The following is a 21,492-nucleotide window of genomic DNA, read 5'->3' as shown; positions in this document are numbered from 1 at the left end:
GGTAACTTCTTCTTACAGTAATTTTGCAAGGCAATTTAGATTGGTAACCTCAGAAGGCATTTTAATAGTTTGTATTCTTATAATGAAACGGTAGACTTTGCGATACATACAGTCATTTTGATGTGTTTTTCAGTTATGACCAGGATAAAGAAGTTTGGTTCTTCCCAGTGTTTATATTCCCATCATTTGTATGTTCAAGTTCAGAAAATGAGATATTGTTCCTTAGCATACACTACTCTTAAAAGAGCAGATAAAACAGGTTTTTCATTTTCTATGTATGTGTTTCTATGGAAACTAGTTCTAAAATAATTAGGAAATCAATTCTAGTACTGTAATGAGATGTTCTTACATCAACAAAACACAAATTTCATTTAGTTTCTAAAGTAGTGATTTTTTTTTATTTTTTAACATCTTTATTGGAGTATAATTGCTTTACAATGGTGTGTTAGTTTCTGCTGTATAACAAAGTGAATCAGCTATACATATACATATATCCCCATATCTCTTCCCTCTTGCGTCTCCCTCCCTCCCACCCGCCCTATCGTACCCCTCTAGGTGGTCACAAAGCACCGAGCTGATCTCCCTGTGCTATGCGGCTGCTTCCCACTAGCTATCTATTTTTCATTTGGTAGTGTATATATGTCCATGCCACTTTCACTTCATCCCAGCTTACCCTTCCCCCTTCCCATGTCCTCAAGTCCATTCTCTACGTCTGCGTCTTTATTCCCGTCCTGCCCCTACGTTCTTCAGAACCATTTTTCTTTTTAGATTCCATATATATGTATTAGCCTATGATATTTGTTTTTCTCTTTCTGACTTATGAAGTAGTGATTTTTATAAAACACCAAAATAATCCCAATGTTTTAAAAATTTGATCTTTAGTTATAATTCTTATCAATGAAAATTTGGGAATGTTTATTAGAAAGATAGCCACCATCTAGTGCTTTATTCTTTCCCTACTTTAAAATTTTTATGTGTAGATAAATAATTTTTAATCTTTTAATTTCTTTTTGTAAGCTCAGTAGTATTAATAATTTGTTCAACAAATATGTAAGCTTCATGAGGTGAGGAATTTTTTTCCTGTTTTTGCCTGTTTGATTCACTACTGTGTCCTCAGAATCTTGAAAAATGTCTGACATATATTACGTATGCTAAATATTTGTTGAGTGAATGAATTTAAAAATTACCTATTCATGTTGTAGGAACTACACAAATAAATTTTTTTAAAACCCTTGCTTTCATGGGGCTTACATTCTGGTTAGGGGAAATGAACAACAAACATGAGTGATGTAATTGCTGTGTGATGTCAGGTGTTGGCAGGGGCAGGAGAGAGAAAGTGTTATTTTAGATAGGGTTGTCAGAGAAGGATTCTCTGAGAAAGGCATATTCGAGTAGATTCCTGAATAAAGTGAGGAAGCATTCTATATGGATAGCTGCAGGAAGGGTTTTCCAGGCAACAAGAAAAGCAAGTGCAAAGGCCCTGTGATGGGATCATCTTGATATGTTTGAGAAAAAGCCAGGAGGACAACACGAACAGGAAGGGAGTTGTAGGAGGATGAGATCATGGAGACCATAGTAAGAGTTATGACTTTTATTCTGAGTAAGATAGGAAGCCATCTAAACAAGTGTTGGTGAGGGTGTGGAGAAAAGGCAACCCTTGTGCACTATTGGTGGGAATGTAAGTTGGTGCAGCCACTATGGAAAACGGTATGGAGGGTCTTCAAAATATTGAGAACAGAACTACCATGTGATGCAGTAATTCCACTTCTGAGTACTTATCTGAAGGAAGGAAAAACTAGAACGTTACTCAATGCCTTTGCATAAATTGATAAAAACATCAATTCCTGAATTATGTGCTTATTAGAATACAGTTTTTATCAATTTATATATGTCCCTTATAATATGCTGCTTAGTTTGCCTTGTTCCTGGACTTTCCAAAATGCTGCTGACAGTCTTTATATGCCCTTCTAAATTCTCTTTGTCATGATCAAAACCAGAAGTCTGTTACTTGTCCCAGATGCCCTGGCCGGCTGTGCTCTCATTACGTTTTGCCAGTGGGAGGCAACTGTGCAAAAAGGTAGTGTTATGCTGCTTTCGGTGGTTCTTCCACCAAACTACTAGCCCTCACTGGAGTGTCAGGTGTTCAGGCAGCAGCAGCAGGTCCGGCATTGTCAGTGGCGGCAGGTGTGGGAGGTAGCTAGCAGATGGCTAGGAGCCCCTGGGGTGGCTGCATCACCCAGGAAACATTCTCGGGGAAGAGAATCTGGAATTGCTTATTTGCCCTACTTGGGGTTAAACACAGTGATAACCTACCACACTGCCAGTGGGATACCTTCTGCGAGGGCGGGGAGGGGGGGATACTGGAAGTCTCCAGCTGATAGGCATTGGCAGAAGTTCTCTCAGTTATCACCTGTTGTTGACTGGGATGAAGTACCTTCTGGAATCAAGGCCCTGGAGATCAAGTGGCTGCTGCTTTCACCAATAATGTGTGAATGATGACTTTAAGGATTATGGGTGCGATGGGTTTTATTACTATGCTGAAGAGCTTTATCTATCTGCCTTTTCTTGTCACTGTTACACTCTCCTTCTTGAAACATGTTCTTAGCTTAGCTCTCTCGGTTTCCTAGTTTTTTCTTGAGTTTGAAATATTGGAATTCCCCAGGGCTCACTCCTTGGAACTTTTCACTGTCTATACCCACTCCCAACGTGATCCCATCCAATCACATGGCTTTAAATACTAAATTCTGACCCCTCTCAAATTTATCTCTCTAGTTCTGACCCAGAGTGATATATTCAACTGCCTATTCAACACTTTCACTGGGATGTCAATATTACTCTTAAAAGAAATATTGATTCCCCCCCCAACCTGCCCCTCTCCTCTTCACCATTCCAGGACGTGGCAACTCCATTGTATGCATTTCACATTATGCTGAAGAGCTTGCCTATGTACTACATGTTTTTCTTTTGTATGTATAACATTTTTAAAAATTGAATTTGTACAGTGGGAATACAAAAGTAAGAAAACTGAAATGGTAGGAAGCATACAGTACTCAATTCAGTTGAGAATATAGAAACGATCAATTCCTTTTTCAAAAAAGTTTTAAAGACGAATACCTTTTTATACATATGTGTAACTGATTTATTGAAGCAGTTCAACTTGCTGGGCTGTAAATATGAACAGCTTTTTATTTTTCCAATTATTGCCCATACGTGTCCTATCGGAACCCTTTTCTGATAACTGTAGACGTTCATAGTAATATTGAAGACTTACTCTAAGTATCTTTTGGTCACTTTTGGTTATTCACCAAGTCTTATTCCAGTTTTTAAATACCTATTCTGTTCTTCTAAAAAAATTTAATCTCATAGTTAATTAAAAGCTTTCTCGTCATTTCCCTACTGGACAGGGACAGACTAGACTTGTGGTTCTAGGAATGCAAAGGCAGGAGAAGAAAATGGTCTGTTTTCAGACATTTTTCCCCTTGTTTGGTGTAAAACTTCCTCAACCTTAGTGGCTTAAAAAATCACTTTGTTTAACTCTCAGGTTAGTAATCAAATTCAGAAAGGGCTCTGCTGGGCAGTTTGTGATCTGCGTGGTGTCAGCTGGGGTGCTCGGGGCTGGAGGAGCTCCCAAGAGGTCCCCCTTACCCGGGCATCTCTCTTATCTCCCACGTGGCGGCTCATCCTCTGAGGCCTCTCCAGGTGGTTTGGGCTTCTCACAGCATGGCGATCTTAGCAAAGGTGTGCTTTTTTACAAGGCAACTACCTTTCGAAAGGCAAAAAGTCGAAGCTGCCAGGCCACTTAAGACTCCAGCCCAAACTGCTACTGCATTACTTCTGCTGTAGCCTACTGGTCACAGCAGTCACAGGGCTCACCCAGACACCGGGGAGTGGAGAAATTGACTTTCCCTCCTGACGAGGGACTAGCAGGGTCGTGTTGTAGAAGAGCATTTGCTATGGGAGATGCTGTTAAATTCATCTTTGGAAAATCTGCTGCACTCCTCCTTGGTCCTTGGTCTATACCCCTGTGGTACTGGGATGAGAAGGAGTTGGAGAGGCAGGGGTTTCCTTGTGTGATGGCAGCATGATGGTTTCAGTTTCTCTGGAAGATGCTTCTGTGTGGCAGACATCCAAGGCTGGGTCTTTCATGGCTGCTTCTAAGGGTCTATTGGGATCTCCCTACTTCCCATTCCCTGCTACCTGAGCCTCTCCCCCACCCCGCCTCTGCCCTCAACACAGCCTCTTGTCGCTAGGATTCTCTTGCCTTGCAGGTGACCCTCTTCAGGTGACCTTCAGTGTTCACTCTAGCCACAGCAGACTCAGGTACCTTTGCCACTTCTAGCTGTGTGCCTTCGGGCTACTTCACAGGTGTTCCCTCTTTGCTTAGCGATTTCTCTCCCTCTCTCCTGCCCCTTTTCATCTGGCATGATATATTTTTCTTAGCTGCATAAGTTATTTTAATTGTAAGTTCATAAAAGTCTACATTAAATGCATCATCTTACAAAATAATAACCTATGAGAGTATATAAAAAATGACTGAGCCAACATTATTTGGTACTTTTGATACTTCCATTAACTTCAACTTAACTATTCCCTTTCCAAATATGAAATTTAAAATTGTCAAGCTATTTACAAAAAGATGTGTAATTTATTTCCAAAAAAAGACGTGTAATCTTTTACAGACATTTTGTTGGTCCAGCACTTCAGCAATTTTCAGGTAGAGATGCTCCCCAGCCGTTGACGTAGCAGAGAGAGGGATCATTGTGGAGCACCCAGATTTTATGAGTGAATTTCTTGGGGTCTCTCTTTCTAATCTTGTTGGAAGGAAGGCACCCTTATCCCCAACCGAGTGAGAGAGTATATGTGTGCATATATTCATAGAAAGCCTTGTGGGAGTATGCCTGCAAAAGAGCATGGAGCCTCCAAGTCAGCAGTGTCCAGGATCCAAGTGTGGGCTGTTCAAGACAATAATTGAAATGTCTTGTGGAATTTAAAATATGTAGAACAGGGGGCTTCCCTGGTGGCGCAGTGGTTGAGAATCTGCCTGCCAGTGCAGGGGACACGGGTTCGAGCCCTGGTCTGGGAGGATCCCACGTGCCGCGGAGGAACTAGGCCCGTGAGCCACAATTACTGAGCCTGCGCGTCTGGAGCCTGTGCTCCGCAACAAGAGGCCGCGATAGTGAGAGGCCCTGTGCACCGCGATGAAGAGTGGCCCCCGCTCGCCGCAGCTAGAGAAAGCCCTCGCACAGAAATGAAGACCCAACACAGCCAAAAATAAATAAACAAATGAATAAATTTATAAAAAACAAAATATGTAGAACAAAATGCATGACAACAATTACAAGATAAGGTAGGAGAGGGGATAAATGGAGTTAAGTATACTCAACTTGTAGCACCATTGAGAAGTGAGGTTGTAAGAATTTGTATTAAGCTGTAATAAGTCAAGGATTCATGTTGAAATCTCTAGTCTAACTACTAAAATAATGGTCAAATAATGCATAATGATATCACTAATTATAGTAAATGCTCCAAAAAAGAAATTAAATTATTTCCTGACTGGATATAAAAACAAAACCCTGTTTGATGATGTTTACAAGAGACACACTTAAAATTTTTTAAAGACATAGAAATGTTGGAAGGAAAAGGATGGAAAAATATATACCAGCAACCCAAACCAAAAGAAAGTTGGTATAGCTATATAAATATCAGCCAAGTAGACTCTAAGGCCAAGCACAGCATGTGTTGAACAAGCGTAGAAACACTTCGTGAGCAATCAAGGAAATGCAAGTTAAAAACACAAGATACCGTTTCATACCGTTCAGATATTTTAACTTATGAAATCAGACATTTGGTAAGGATGTGGAGCTGTAGGAATGAACACACACTTCCCTTTGGGGGGATGTGAAGTATACATTCAATCACTTTCATGATGAAACCTATGCCTTTCCTATGTCCTAGCAACTTTCCTACTAGTCAGGGGTGAAATTGGCGTGCAGCCTTATCAATGGCTTATGGCCAGCTTCTCTTCTCACTGACGAATACCCATGCCTTATAGCTTGTTAAATATTTAAAATAACATCCCTACCACCATCTATATCCTAGGGAAACTTTTGAACATGTTTACTAGGGAACATGTACCAGAATATATTCTTGATAGCATTTAAAAACAATTTTTCAACAGTAGAAGAGTTAAAAATGTTGTATATTCAGAAGAGTGGGACATTTTACAGTAATAATAATGAATGAACTAGAGCTTGACTTACTGATATGGATGAATTTCAAAACATAAATTGAGCAAAAGAAGCAAGTACAGGAAAATACATATATTATTTGTTAATGTCTAAACACCAAATGTGCATCAGCTTGCAAAAGTGGTAAAACCTTAAAGAAACGCAACAATTAATACAAAACTCAAAACGGGAGGAAGGGGAATTTGATCTTGGAAGGAAACAGCATATCTAAGGCTAAGGTAGTAGTGGGTTCATGGATGTTCGATTTATTATTGTTTTTCAAACTTTTACATACTTAAAAAAAAAATTAATAAACAGAAACCTCAATCAAACAGAAGTGACCAGAAGGGGGAGCTCTCATGCCCTTAGATGCTGGCAGAGCCCAACAGGAAAAAGAAAGACTCCTCTTCTTTAATGTCAAGGACTCAGCCAATGAAAAGTCATGGACTCTTTGTTTAGCCCTCCTAACTTCCTTTTCCCCTCTGTAAAAGAGAGCTCCTTCCTTTGCTGTGTAGTGACTTGCAGTGGTGACTTGCCATGGTTATGGGCTCCGAATTACAGTTCTCTGCTGATACCAAATAAACTCATTTTTTTTTTTTTTTTGTGGAGAAATAACTGACAGTCTATTTGTTTTAGGTCATCAATAGTCTTTGTAATGTTGAAATATTTCACCATAAAACTAAGGAGTAGAGAAACCACTCATAGGGAGTTTAAAGGGCATGGTACATAGTGTAATTTGATTATTGCAAAGCATACGTGGAGGGGTATAATCTGAAATGTACTTACCTTTTTAGCTTCATCTCCTACCAACTGCTTCAAATATTCTTTCTTTGGAACCACACTGGGTATAAAAATAAGTGAATAATAAGTTTAAAGTGGGCCAGTACTTAAACGCAATGCTTTTTCCCCTTCTTTCTACCCCTGAGTGAATCACTTGCTTTCCCCTCACTACGCCATACTAGTTTATACTTATGCATTTATGTTGCAGTTTTCTTAGTCAGGAATACCCTTCCCTGCCCCAAAATTCTATACCTTCTTCAAGTTTTCAAATATTCCCTCTTCTCTGAAACCTTTCCCACTTCCCTCCCCGACACTTCAATCTTCCTTAAGAATTAATCATTCAAAAAAAAAATCATTCCTGCCTCCCTTTGCCTGTGGCACTTAAGGATAATTCCATTTTAACAATTATTTTATAATTAGTTGTTTTTTTAACTGATTTTTTAACATAAATTTATTTATTTATTTTTGGCAGCGTTGGGCCTTCGTTGCTGTACACGGGCTTTCTCTAGATGTGGCGAGTGGGGGCTGCTCTTCGTTGGGGTGCGCAGTCTTCTCATTGCGGTGGCTTCTCCTGTTGTGGAGCATGGGCTCTGGGCGTGTGGGCTCAGTAGTTGTGGCACGCGGGCTCTAGAGCACAGGCTCAATAGCTGTGGCGCATGGGCTTAGTTGCTCGGCAGCATGTGGGATCTTCCCAGACCAGGGCTGGAACCCATGTCCCCTGCAAGGGCAGGCGGATTCTTAACCACTGCGCCACCAGGGAAACCCCTAGTTGTTTAAATATATGCTCCTTTCCCTTATACCTTGCATCCTGATTGTCAGTTATTTAGAGCAGGAATCTGGCTTTATCTGTGTTTGTTTACCTATCACACAGCACAGTGAGTGACACATGGTAAGTATTAAATGTAAGAAAGTATGACTATCTCAGCTTGCTTATCATTACCAGAGGTGTTTAGTGAATGAAATAAGGTGGAAAAGTCAGGTCGTGGCCTTATTGTATCGGATCTCCTATATTAAGGCAAGCGTTTAGACTTTATTCGGTGAGCATCCCGGGAATCATTTAAAGTCTTTGAGCAGTGTTTCCAGAAGATTAAACATAGATTGGAGGTGAGGGACTATTTAAGAGACAATTATAACAGTGCATCTAGAGGCAATAAAGACTTGAACTATAGTAAAGTCAATGCTGAGAAAGATAAAACAATTAAAAGGGTCTATGATGGTGCTTCTCAAATTTTAACATGCACACCAATCACCTGTGAATCTTATTAAAGTACAGATTCTGACTCAGTAGGTCTGGGGTGAGTCCTGGGACCCTGCGTTTCTAATAAGATCATAGCTGGTGCTGTAGACCCATGCTGTCCAATATGGTAGCCTTTAGCCAGGTGGCTGTCAAGCACTTGAAATGTAGTTAGCGCAACTGAGGAACTGAATATTTTAAGTAATTTAAATTTAAATTTAAAAACGGAAACAGTGCAAAATATTTCTCCATTAAGCAAAATTTTGTTGTTTTGGTGAGACTGCATTTAAAAGAAACCATATAGTACATTTATTACGTTAACATTTAACATATCTATATCATACACTGTCACGAAATAGTAAGCCTCCCTGCCCACCACAATGACGTCTCATCAGAACATCTACAACTCTATGAAAGGCCTGGGGTACTAACTGGACGCTGCTCAAATGTGATTTAGTCAAAATTCAGGACCTAATTATGTGCATTAGAAAGCAGAACCTCACAGTTTGCAGAGCGCAGGCGCTCTGCGGGAGGGAAAAGTCTTCGGATGGATAACGATAAGGATAAAGAGGAATTCCAGGCCAGCTCCGGAGTCGGATCCACGGAACGGTTGGCCGGCTGCGGCGGCGCGGCGAGTGGTCGGGAGGGTGCGGCCGACTGCGCCTGCCTCGCCCAGCGGCGCCGCACTGCGGCCGTTGAGCCCCTCGGTGCAGGTGCGCGCGGCACTCGCCTCGGGCCGCCGGCTTTTCCCCGCCCACGGCCGCACGCGCATGCGCAGTTACCAGTCGCTGCTGGGCGGCCGCCGGCGGGATTGCTCTAGGGAGACGCGGGGACCAAGTGGCAGCGACTCGGACATCTGAGCTGCCACTGCCGAAAACGGGCCCGCAAGGCAGGTGCGTGGGCAGTAAGCCACTTTCCCGCGTCCCTTTGCCAACGGGCTGGGGTGAGGAGTCCGAGTCCTGGCTTCTTCCCTCAGAGCGGGGGTTCCTGGGCCGCACCCCTTTCTTTGGCGAGCCGCCAGAAGGAACCGGTAGGGGCCAGTGAGGGGGTGGGTGTTGAGTTCGGGGATGGGGATGCAGCCAGCGAGGTTTTTGTGCGGGCTCTCCTGGCCTCGGGAGTGGGAAGGCCGGCCCGGGCGGCGGGCGTTGAGGCCACCTCCGCGTCCGTTGGGTCCTCCGGAACTGCTGTGTCCGGAGGGGGGCCTGGCGCGGGGAAGGCCAGGTGTCCCCCTCAGCCTGGCCTGTCCTCTTCGGTTAAGGGGCCCCAGGGAGCCGAGTCCGTTATTCCAGCGGTTGCCATTTCAGCCCCGTTCCACGCTCGATCCCCGCTGCGCGCTCCCGAGGGATGGAGAAGGGGCCCGGTAGCCTCTCGGCGCCGCTCACTCCGCCGGCTACTTCTCACAAAAACGCGAACCAAACCAAAATAGGCTCAGCTTACGCCCTCCCCGCCTCTGTAAAGGCGAAGGGACCTAACCCTCACAGAGGTGTGTCCTGTGACTCGCGGCCGCTCCCTCGGGGCGATGCCTGGAGCCCGGTGCGCGCGGATAGGGAGGGCCCTAGAGGGTTGTGTTGAATCCCACGAAGCCCTGAGGACTCGAGACTCATTATCGCCGAAAGCCTGTTTACGATATCAGATACTTGAGCTGATTTTATTTATAGCATCTGCCTGAGAGACAAAGAGAATGGAATCTAAAAAAAAAAAAAAAAGGTCATGAAGAACCTAGGGGCAAGATGGGAGTAAAGATGCAGACCTACTAGAGAATGGACCTGAGGACACAGGGAGGGGGAAGGATAAGCTGGGAGGAAGTGGCATGGACATATATACACTACCAAACGTAAAACAGATAGCTCGTGGGAAGCAGCCGCATAGCACAGGGAGATCAGCTCGGTGCTTTGTGACCACCTAGAGGGGTGGGATTGGGAGGGAGACACAAGAGGGAAGAGATATGAGGATATATGTATATGTATAACTGATTCACTTTGTTATAAAGCAGAAACTAACACCATTGTAAAGCAATTATACTCCAATAAAAATGTTTAAAAAATCACTGTAGAATTAAAAAAAAAAAAGCAAATGGCAACAAAGCTCAGAAGGGAGAAAGTAAATCGAATGGCCATGGGAAGACCTCTCTAATTAGAAGAGAGTTATTTTATACTGAAGCTTTTTGATGCATAAAAGCCATCAAAACCCTGATCTAGCCTTCTGAATTTGCTGGCTTTAAAATTTTTACGTCACTCTAGGTCTTTTAATCATTCTTGGTAGCCCTCCTTTTGGTAGTTGTTTGACTTCTTTTCAGTTTTGTCTTTATATCTAATTGGTTTGATCTTCCAGTCACGTTTAGACCTTATCTCTAAATCCTTCTGAAGATAGCCTTTATCTAGTTAATAAAGTTAATTATTGTGTGTGAATGATGCATGTTAATGGATCCGTAGAAGCTGAACAGTGCTATAAATTGACCTTATTGCTTGTTTTCAGTACCTAATAAGTTTTAGTGCTCTTAACTACAAAGCTACAATGGAACTTTAGATCATCCAGGTTAACCCTTAAACTTGACAAATGAAAAAAAAGGTTTAGAACAGTTTGAAGCCCTTCCCTTTTTAATAACAGAACAGTACACTTGGTGCCATGGTGCCAAGCTCAGTGTACTTTCTATTATATTATTTTGTAGTTGAGCTCCTGAAGCTGCATGACAACTAAAACTTCAAATAGTGATTTTTCAAACACTACTTTTGAGCCATAGTGGTGTTGGTGAGTCCTCAGTCAGCCATTAAAACCGAATAGCAGAAAGGCATTTCAGTTATAAGAAATAGTATATAGAAAGCATGAATGTGTTAATAGGTGAGTGTTAAGAGTAAGAAATGAGTCTTAAAAGGGCAGAATTTATACTGAGAACTACAGACAACTATTGAACATTTTTATAAATAGTTAATAAATTAAGACTTGTTCTTTTTTAGAAAATTCATGCTGGAGAGAAGGTGGCAGATAGATTGATTGATTGGGAAGGCTGGAAGTGAAGAAGCAAAGTCAAAGTTTACTGATCCTTTTTAGAAACCATGGATTCCCAAATTAAGGCTGTGGCATGGATGTAGAAAGATACATTCAAGAAATATCCAAATGCACTTAGTTACCAATGATACAGGATATCAATGGGAAAGAATAGTCTTAAGATAGTGGCAAAGCAACTTGGCTAATTTGGTTGACTGGAGGTGAAGTTAATGGGAGAAGGGAATTGAGGAGATAGAGAACAGGTTTGGGAGGAAAGACCAGCCTCAAATTAGTGGAGGCTTTGGTACATCCTTGAAGATGGATAGTGATTTGAAACTAAAGAGTGGCCTCTGTGCTGTGGAGATAACATTTGGGAGTTTTTAGCTAGCTTTTATAGGTAGAAGTCAAGAGTATATGAAATGTAAGGAGAAAGTCTGGGGACAGAACCCTAACGAACAGCAACATTTACAGGAGATTAGAGAAAGAGCCCGTGAAGGTGGCAGAGCAAATGAAGAGATCTTCAAGAATCAGGAATAGTATCATAGAAGCCACGGGAGGAGAGGGCTTCAAGGAGGCAGTAGCAAGGTCAAGAGAGAGCAGTAGGCAATAGGACTGAAAAATGCTATTGCATTTACCAGCTGAGACGTGGTTGGTAGAACTGTTTCAAAGAAGCTAGAATCAAGTACAAGAATGATAAAAATATTAGTTTTTCATTGTTGCCATACCAAACTTAGCAGCTAAATGCAGCACAAATTTATTTTCTCACAGTTCTATAGGTCAGAAGTCTGACACAGGTCTCACCGAGCTAACATCAAGGTGTGGGCAAGGCATCATTCCTTACTAGAAGCTCTGGAGAGATTCCGCTTCCTTGCTCATTCAGGTTGGTTGCAGAATTTACTTCCTTTTGGTTGTAGGACTGAGGTTCCTGTTTCCTGTTTCCTTGTTGACTGTCAGCTGAGAGTTGTTTTCAGTTTCTAGAGACCACCTACATTCCTTGGCTCATGCCCCCCTTTCCTCCATCTTCAAGATCTCTATGGTGGGCGGAGTCCCTCTCACTCTTCAAATCTCTTTTGCCCTCTTTCACTGACTTCCTCTTCCACTTTTAAGGGCCCATGTGATTATGTTGGGCCCACTTGCATAATACAGAATACTGTCCCTATTTTAGGGTCAGCTAATTAACAACCTTAATTCCATCTAAAAAGCCCCCTTTGCTATGTGAGGTCACGCTCACAGGATGAATAGGGTGTGGACATCTTTGGGGGGTCATTGTTGTGGCTACCATAGGAAGTTAAAAGTACTAACAGTTCATGGATACATTCTTTCTAGATGCTTTTGTTAAGGAAAGGTGATACCTAGAAACATTTACATTATGTAGCATGTGATAATTATAGTCAATAGTAAGCCTTACTGTTTATCCTTAAGTTTTGTAACTAAGAAATGCAAGTATCTTCTTAAATATTCTGAAATTTCTGTGAACACTATAAAATTTTAAAGTCTCATAGGAGTATAAGGTAATACAATGAAGTTGTTAGTTTTTATATTTTTATGTAGCCTTAAGCTGCTTTAAAATCTTTGCTGGAAAGATTTTAAACGCATTTAACCAGCTAACTAGATATATGTGCATAAAATATAATTTGGATACACATCAAAATATGGCTTTTAAAATATAAAGCCCACAGAAACTGGAATGGATGTCTAAAGGATGGAACATACTAACAAAATATTTAACCTTGTATTTTATAGGCCTAGAACCTCACTGCCATTTAGTGAGTTAAATTGTTAAACCTTCTAACCTTAGAGCCTTAATGAAAGGAATGTAGAGTTTGAATAGACCTAACTTTGAGTCTTGCCTTTGTTGTTTATTAGCATTCTGTATTCTTGAGTAAGTTACTTACCTCCCTGAGCCTTGCTTTCCTTATGTATAATGGGGTACTAATACCTTCACCGCAGAGTAGCTGTAAGGATTGGAATTAACATGTCTGAAAAACAGTAAATACTTGAAACAGCACTTCCTGTTCTCCTTGTTCCATTCCTCCCTTTTCAGTTCCTTTCTCAAGTGCAGCTTCCTTTGCCCTTGGCCTAGGGGAATCAGTCCTTTGCATCCTTTGCACCTCACTTTGAATGTAACTTTCTCAAGGAGGCTTTCTCTGCCTCTTCCCCTACCCTGTAATTTCAGTTCCCCAATTACCAACTCTTACAACTTCTTTACTAGTCTGTCACTTGTTACAGTTTACGTGATATACCTGGGTTATTTGTTTAATGTCTGATTTCCATCCCAGACTATAAGCCCTTTGCGATCAGGGGCCATGTGTGTTTTACTAATTACTGTAAATTCAGTGTCTAACATCATGCCTGGCACATAATTGACAACCATAGGTATTTGTCAAATGAATTTGTGAATGATGAATTTTATTATTTATCTCCTGGCTAACCTCTCTTGAATTTCTGGAAACATCAGCCACCACAAAATTAATAAATCCCTGGTGCGGCTTATTGTGAAGGATGCTCGTTTCTTCTGTGAGAAAGTACCGGCATTTCGAATGGAGTCTTGCAGCTTCTTTGGAAGAAGGCTGCCTCTTTAAGATACCACTATTACCTACCTCTCCACCTTATTTGTGATCCTTCAAAGTGAACTTTCTATGTGCTACATGGCCTACATAGCCAGATAATTCCAAGAATACCCTTTAATTTTGGTGAAAATTTGTCCAGTTTTATTTTTCTGATGTGGTAACACAGAATTTTTTCATCTAATTTTTTTGTTTACTGTCTTTTCTAGTAAATTATGAATTGAGTTGTTAAAATGCAGCATGTCTACAACAAGATTCTGAAATAACTCACAATGAGATGTTTCTTCATAGATGTAGAGTAAAAATGAAAAATATGTTTAATTCCCCCATATTAAATTAGAACATAAAACTGCAAACTTTCTAGATTATTATCTCCTTATCTATAGGAAAGCTTTAACTATGTTAAGTTTTAACAATGTTCTAAAAAACTTTAGAGGGCCATTGTTGGAAGCATTGACATACCCATTTCTCTGTCATAAAACCATAGTTAAAGACATCTATTATATAAGGATTCAGTCCATAAATTTTTCTAGGAGTTAAATTCTAAAAAAGGATTTTTCCTCCAAGGATCTTGTAGACTTTTATAGACAGTGAAAACTTCATTTTATTTCTGGCCTTCCCCTAATTGCCTGGAAACCCTTTTGCCAAATTTATCGTTGCAGTGCTGCTACAACAATAGTCATTCTAGTTTGTTGCTTAGTAACATCTATTTCTCTCCAGCCATAACCTTTTCTTCTTGTCATTTATGCATTCATTCATTCTGTGAATATATATCTTTCTCTGTTTATCATGTATGAGCACTCTTTGGCTAGCACTGTGAATACAGAAGTAAGAATTCTGGCTCTCGGTGGGCTTATATTTTTGTCTGTTTTCTGCTGCAAGTTTCCTCAAGCAGTTCTTTTGGAACTATGTAGAAGTAGTATAAATCCTAAATAAATAAATGTATCATTATAATGTTTATATAACCATTATTTTGAAAATGATGCTATTTAGTCCATTTTAACTTTAGTGTGTAGCTATGTTTTTAAAACCCAATGCAGAGTTAGTTCATTCTTTCTATAATTACTATGACCAAATACTATCCCCATATCCTGGATTTCAGCTCCGATCACTTCACTAATCTCAGACCTTCAGTAGTTTCTGAATTTTATAAGATCAGATCCAGAATCTTTGCAACACTTTGTAGGTCTTTGCCTAAATCACCAGAAAGTTGTATTTTCAACTATTATTTCTGCTGTTATGGTTCTTTCCCCACTTTTTACTGTATTTCTTGAGATATTTTCATTGTTTCTAAGTCCTTCTGATTTAGAAAAAAAATACTCAGTTTTAGTTAACAGTATATATTAGATAAGATAATGCTCATATAGAAAATTTTAAAATCCCAGATGCCTAACATAGTTTCTGGTTGCTGGTGTCCTGAGGAGTAGATGACTGTGATGGTTAATTGTATCTACCTACCTGATGGAACCACAGGGTGCCCAGATATTTGGTCAAACATTACCTTGGGTGTGTCTGTGAGGGTGTTTTTGGATGAGATTAACATTTGAATGGTAGGCTGAGTAAAGCAGATTGCCCTCCCCTAGGTGAGTGGCCTTCATCCAAACAGTTGGAGGCCTGAATAGAACAATAAAGCTGATACTCCAGTGAGGAAGAGGGAACTCTTCCTGCCTGACTGGCTGAGCTGGGACTTCAGTTTTTTTCCTGCCCTTGGATTCGAACTGAAACATTGGCTCTTCTTGGGTCTTGAGCCTGCTGGCTTTCAGACTAGAGCTTATATAGCATTGGCTCTCCTGGCTTCCAGGCCTTTAAACTCAGACTAGCACTACATCATTGGCTTTCCTGGGTCTCATTTAACTCCATTCACCTGAGTCATGCTTAACTCCAAGAAAAATATAGTATAGTCATGTCTCCTGAAAAAAGAGAAGATAGCTTGGTGATCAGCCAGCAATCTCTCCCAAGTATCTCATACTTGACCAAAGTTACTTATATTTCAATTTGTTATTGAACCAGCCCAGAGGCAGTGCAGAGAACATACAGGAGATCAAAGATATATGCAAATGGATGTGCTTCTCCAGTGCCTCCTTTCTTCTTCATGAAGGCACAGATATTTTGTGATTTCAGCAACCTGTATGGAGTGAGGAATACACAGGACGCTTAGAACCATGGGCTTGCTATCTTTTATACATTTGTAAGGCGGCAAGGAGGTGGTGTCAGCACTAAAAGTTCTGTATTATACCATATAAACAAATTCTTGCTGCACTAAAACTGTATAACTTAGGACAACCATATAGCTAAATAAGGAATTAGAAGACTTGAACAACACTATAAAGCAATTGGACTTAATACACATACACAGAACACTTCACCTAACAATAATGGAAAGAAAAATTAATGCCAGTCTTCCTCAAACTCTTCCAACAAGTTGAAGAGGAGGGAATACTTACACACTCAGTCTATGAGGGCAGCATTACCCTCATACCAAAGCCAGACAAAGACACTGTAAGAAAACTACAGACCAATGTCCCTGATGAATATTGATGAAAATACATATTTTTCTTAAGTGCACATGGAATATTCTCTAGGATAGACCATATGTTAGGCCACAAAACAAGTCTTAACAAATTTTTAAAAGTTGAAATCATTCTAAGTATCTTTTCCAGTTACAGTGTAATGAAACTAGAAATCAGTAGCAGAAGGAAAGCAGGAAAATCCACAAATATGTGGAAATTAAAAAACACACTTTTAAACAACCAAATGGGTCAAAAAAGAAATCACAAGGAAATTAGAAAATATCTTGAGATAAATGAGAAAAAGAATCCCACAAGAGACCAAAACTTATGGTATAGACTGAAAGCAGTGCTAAGAGGGAAATTTATGGCTGTAAACATTTACAGTAAAAAAGAAAGATCTTAAATTAACAACCTAACTTTACAACTTAAGGAACTAGAAAAACCCAAAGCTAGAAGAAGGAAGGAAATAATAAAGATTAGATAAGAGATAAATGAAATAGAGAATAGATAAACAACAGAAAATGTCAGTGAAACCAAGAGTTGGTTCTTTGAAAAGATCAACAAAATTGATAAACCTTTAACTAGATTGAATTAAAAAAAAGACGACTCAAATAATTAAAATCAGAAACAAATTAGGGGACATTACAACTGATCCTATAGATATAAAAATATTATAAGGGAATGCTATAAACAATCATATGCCAACAAAATGGATAACCTAGATGAAATGGACAAATTCCTAGAAACATACAACCTATTCAGACTAAATCATGATGTTGTAGGAAATCTGAACAGACCTCTAACCAGTAAGGGAATTGAATCAGTAATCAAAAACCTCTCAACAAATAAAAGCCCAGGAGTAGACGGCTTAACTGGTGAGTTCTATCAAACACTGAAAGAAAAATACCAACTTTCCTCAAGCTCATCCAAAGCACTGAAGAGAAGGGAACCCTTCCAAACTCATTCTATGAGGGCAGTATTACCCTGATACCAAAACCAGACAAAGAAACAACAAGAAAACTGCAAACCAATATCCCTGATGAATAATGTTGCAAAAATCCTTACCAAAATATTAGCAAACAAAAATCAGAAGCACATTCAAAGATTGGGACTTCCCTAACAGTCCAGTGGTTAAGACTCTGCGCTCCTACTGCAGGGGGTGTGAGTTTGATCCCTGGTCCGGGAAGTAAGATCCTACATGCCATGTGGTGTGGCCAAAAAATAAAAAAAAAATAAGAAAAAAAGATTTATACACCATGACCAAGTGAGATTTATTCCTGGAATGCAAAGATGGTTCAACGTATGAAAACCAATTGGTGTAATGCATCACATTGTCAACGGAGGGGAAAGAAACCATATGATCATCTCAACTGATGCATAAACAGCATCTGACGAGTTCCAACACCCTTTTATGATAAACACTCAATAAAATATGAATAGAAAGAAACTTCCTCAATGTAATAAAGGCCATATTTGAAAAATCAACAGCTAACACCATACTCAATGGTGAAAGACTGAAAGCTTTTTCTCTAAGATCTGGAACAAGACAAGGATGCCTGCTTTTGTCACTTCTATTCAACATAGTACTGGAAGCCTTAGGCAGAGCAGGTAGGCAAGAAGAAGACATCCAAAATGAAAAGGAAGAAGTAAAATTATCTCTGTTCACAGACAGCATTATCTTATATGTAGAAAACCTAAAAATTCCACCAAAAAAATTGTTAGAACTAACAAAAGAATGGTGGTTGCCTGGGGCTTGGGAGAAGAGGATACGGAGGAATTGTTGTTTAAGGGGTATAGGATTCTAGTGTTGTAAGATGGAAAAAGAGGTGTGGAGATAAGATGTACAGCAGTGTGAATGTTCTTAACACTACTGAACTGAACAGTTAAAATTGGTTTAAATGATAACTTTTATGTGCATTCTACCACAATTAAAAAATTTTAAACTGCACAAGTTAGTTACTTCAGTGTTTTGTAAATTACCCCATTGTCAGGCCTCTCAAAGCTCCAGTGCAGGCCTAGCAGTATCTTACCTCTCTTCTTAAGAAATGATGTGTGACAAACCTCACAGTTTTGTTTGGAGCTTGATGACATGTTGGCACCATAGCATGGTAGACGTCCAAGTAATACTGCAAACTTCATGATGCAGTTCTCAATTGTCAGTTGGTGCATCACTGAATAATGATAGAATACTGCAGAATTAAGCAGAAACTGTTAGGTCTGTATTTCTGATTTTTTAAGAAAGGAATAGATAGCAAAAACAACCTTGGACTATATCATTTTCTTAATGGAGACTATTATCCTGTAGAACTGCATTGTCTGCAGAATGGTTAATGACCACTTACAGTTTATTTTTAAATATTCCACTTGTATAGTAAGGTTGATATGACCATTTCTGGGTGAATATCTTCATAGCTTAATACTAATAATCATTAAATTTTGGAAATTTCCAGGAGATTTGAAATGTGTTATGTTACGATTTTTGCAATTTCTTTCCACTGCTTTATCAGTAAACATATAATCAGTGGGGTAATATTAAAATAAGAAGTAGAATGGTATATTGATGTAAAGTTTTGGATTCTCATCTTGTCTCACTTTTCCAGTCATGAGAATTTGATCAGGTTTTTGAATCCTTCTGCTTTCAGTTTGTAGATTGGGAGTAATGATGGCTATCCTCGTGATGTCCTAGGTTGCAAAGATTAAAGTAGCTAGTTCCTTTATGCAAATGAATGATTATAGTCATAGAACTTTAGAGAAGAAACAAACTTTCCAGATAAAGGGTTTTCTAAACTTTTTTCTGAAGCTTTGGCAACTGTTTCTGAAAGAAAGTTAGGAAGAACCTAATGTAGAAAACAAATAATATACACTGCTGTATTTGAAATAGGTAACCAACAAGAACCTACTGTATAACACAGGAAACTCTGCTCAATACTCTGTAATAACCTAAATGGGAAAAGAATTTTAAAAAGAATAGATACATGTATATGTATAACTGAATAACTTTGCTGTACACCTGAAACTAATACAACATTGTTAATAAACCGTACTCCAATATAAAATAAAAATTTTAAAAATAAAAAAGTATATAAAGCAAAAAAAAAGAAAGAAAGAAAGAAAGAAAACAAATAAAATTGGCTGAAGTAAGAGTAGGGTTCCAGAGAGGACACTGCCTGCTTGGTTTCCCTTTAATTCTTCTCTGGCAGCCCAATCCACCAGAGCTCAAACAAAGCACTTAGAACATGTTTTTTCAACAAATTTAATTATTAAGAAACTAAACTGTGCATTCATTTTGAAGGAGGAGATATGGGGCTAAAGTGATATTAATGTTCATTATTACTGCTATTATTTTATGCATTTCTATTTTACTGAAATGTTATTGATAGCAAATCAAGAAAAACACCTTTTGCTTTGTTATATAAGTCATGGAAGGCTCTTAAACTTTCAGAACAATGAAGCTTTTAGGGTCGTTAACAGTTAATAAGCAATGTGTAAATATACTCATATCTGTGCCAATAAGTGAAAATTTTAAAAACCCCTACCTTACTGTTATTAAGTCAAAGTGATCCCTTTATATTTACTTTCTATCCCAGTTAACCTCTATTTTATGACTCAAGAGAGATTAAACTCTTCTAATTATGATTAGTATGCATCATTTTTTGTGTTGTCTTTGTCTGTAAAAATGGTGGTATTAACACACCTTTTAATATAGAATGTTCATATTATGGTAGAATGGTGTTGATTTTTTTAAACCTGCATTTTCAAAGTAAACTTTAAAGTTGTACCCAGTGGCCTTTAGAAGAAATTAAAGCTAACTGGCCCATATATTCATGTAGAGTTTTGATCTCATTTAAAAGGGTTAGTTGAGCTAATCAAATGGAAAAATGCTTTTTATAGTCTGATGCTTCTTTTTTGAAAACAGCTTAATATATTATTTGCATGCCTACAAGTTGACCTGTTTAATGAGGGTAGTTCAGTGGGTTTTAACATATTTACAGAGTTATGCAACCATTACCATATTCCCATTTTAGAATATTTTCATTACCCTCAAAAGAAACCCTGTGCACATTAACCCTTTCTTCCCATTTCTTTCCTTTCCTTAGGCAATCACTTATCTATTTTCCGATTCTATGGATTTGCCTGTTTAAATGGGGTCATACAATATGTGGTCTTTTTATGACTGACTTCCTTCACTCAGCAAAATGTTTTTGGGATTCATCTGTCTTGTAACACATTAGTACTCCATTCTATTTCATTGCTAAATAATATTCCAGTGTATGAATATTCCACATTTTGTTTATCCATTCATCAGTTGATGAACATTTGGGTTGTTCACACTTTTTTGGCTATTATTAACAATTTTTTTTAAACATTTACATTCCAAGTTTTTGTTTGGACATCTGTTTTCATTTCTCTTGGGTAGATACTTAGGAGTGGAATTGCTGAATCATAAGGTAATTCTATTTTTAACGTTTTGAAAAACTGCCACACTGTTTTCCAAAGCTCATTTTGTATTCCTGCCAGCAATGTATGAGGATTCCAGTTTCTCCACAGCCTCCCAAAACTTGTTATTATTATCTCTCTTTGATTATAGCCATTCTGGTGGGTGTAGAGTGCTATCTCATAAATTCAGTGTTTCTTAGGCAGACCCATATAGGTCTGTAGATATGTTCTGCAGAATCTAAGAGTTCTAAGAATATACTTTTTTAAAAAAAATTTTCATGTTGATGGTAATATAACTATACTCTGGAGCATCTGAATGACTGACCACCTAATAACCAAGACTGCCACACTATTTCAGTATTCATATTTACTTCTTTAAAAGTCCACTGGCACCAAGAAATAAAACTTTCATTTTTAACATGCTAATGGGAATAGAGGGGGCTGTAATTATATAAATTATGTATTTCTCCCAAGAGGAAGCCAAATAATATTTGGCTTCTACTCATCTCAATTAATGCTATAAGGAACAGAGGTTTTGCAGTATTTGAATAGAGAAATGGTTATACAATTGACTCATCACAGTATTATGGGGATGATAAATGCAAAAGAACTTTATGCATAGCGCTCAACCTGGTTGCAATAAATCCTGTATTTGTTTGAATTTCCAGCTGTGATTTGATTTCAGTAAAATACTATCACATTCAATTGTGATAAAATTATTTTTCTTTTTTTGGTGTTTACATATAAATTTA

The 21,492-nt window shown here is 38.9% G+C and overlaps 1 protein-coding gene across 1 annotated transcript in view; it reads left to right on the top strand.

The window, feature by feature from the left end:
• The first annotated feature begins 9,044 nt into the window (after window positions 1–9,044).
• CLGN (calmegin) overlaps window positions 9,045–21,492 on the top strand; it is a 45,902-nt gene continuing 33,454 nt past the window's right edge. The window contains exons 1-2 of the mRNA XM_060147120.1: window positions 9,045–9,134; window positions 11,995–12,106. The gene's annotated coding sequence lies outside the window, so the exon portion shown is untranslated. The remainder of the gene's footprint in view (window positions 9,135–11,994; window positions 12,107–21,492) is intronic.

The sequence above is a fragment of the Lagenorhynchus albirostris genome, chromosome 4 (assembly GCF_949774975.1).
Source record: "Lagenorhynchus albirostris chromosome 4, mLagAlb1.1, whole genome shotgun sequence".
Classification (NCBI taxonomy): Eukaryota; Metazoa; Chordata; class Mammalia; order Artiodactyla; family Delphinidae; genus Lagenorhynchus; species Lagenorhynchus albirostris.
This window is presented reverse-complemented; position numbering and strand designations above follow the sequence as displayed.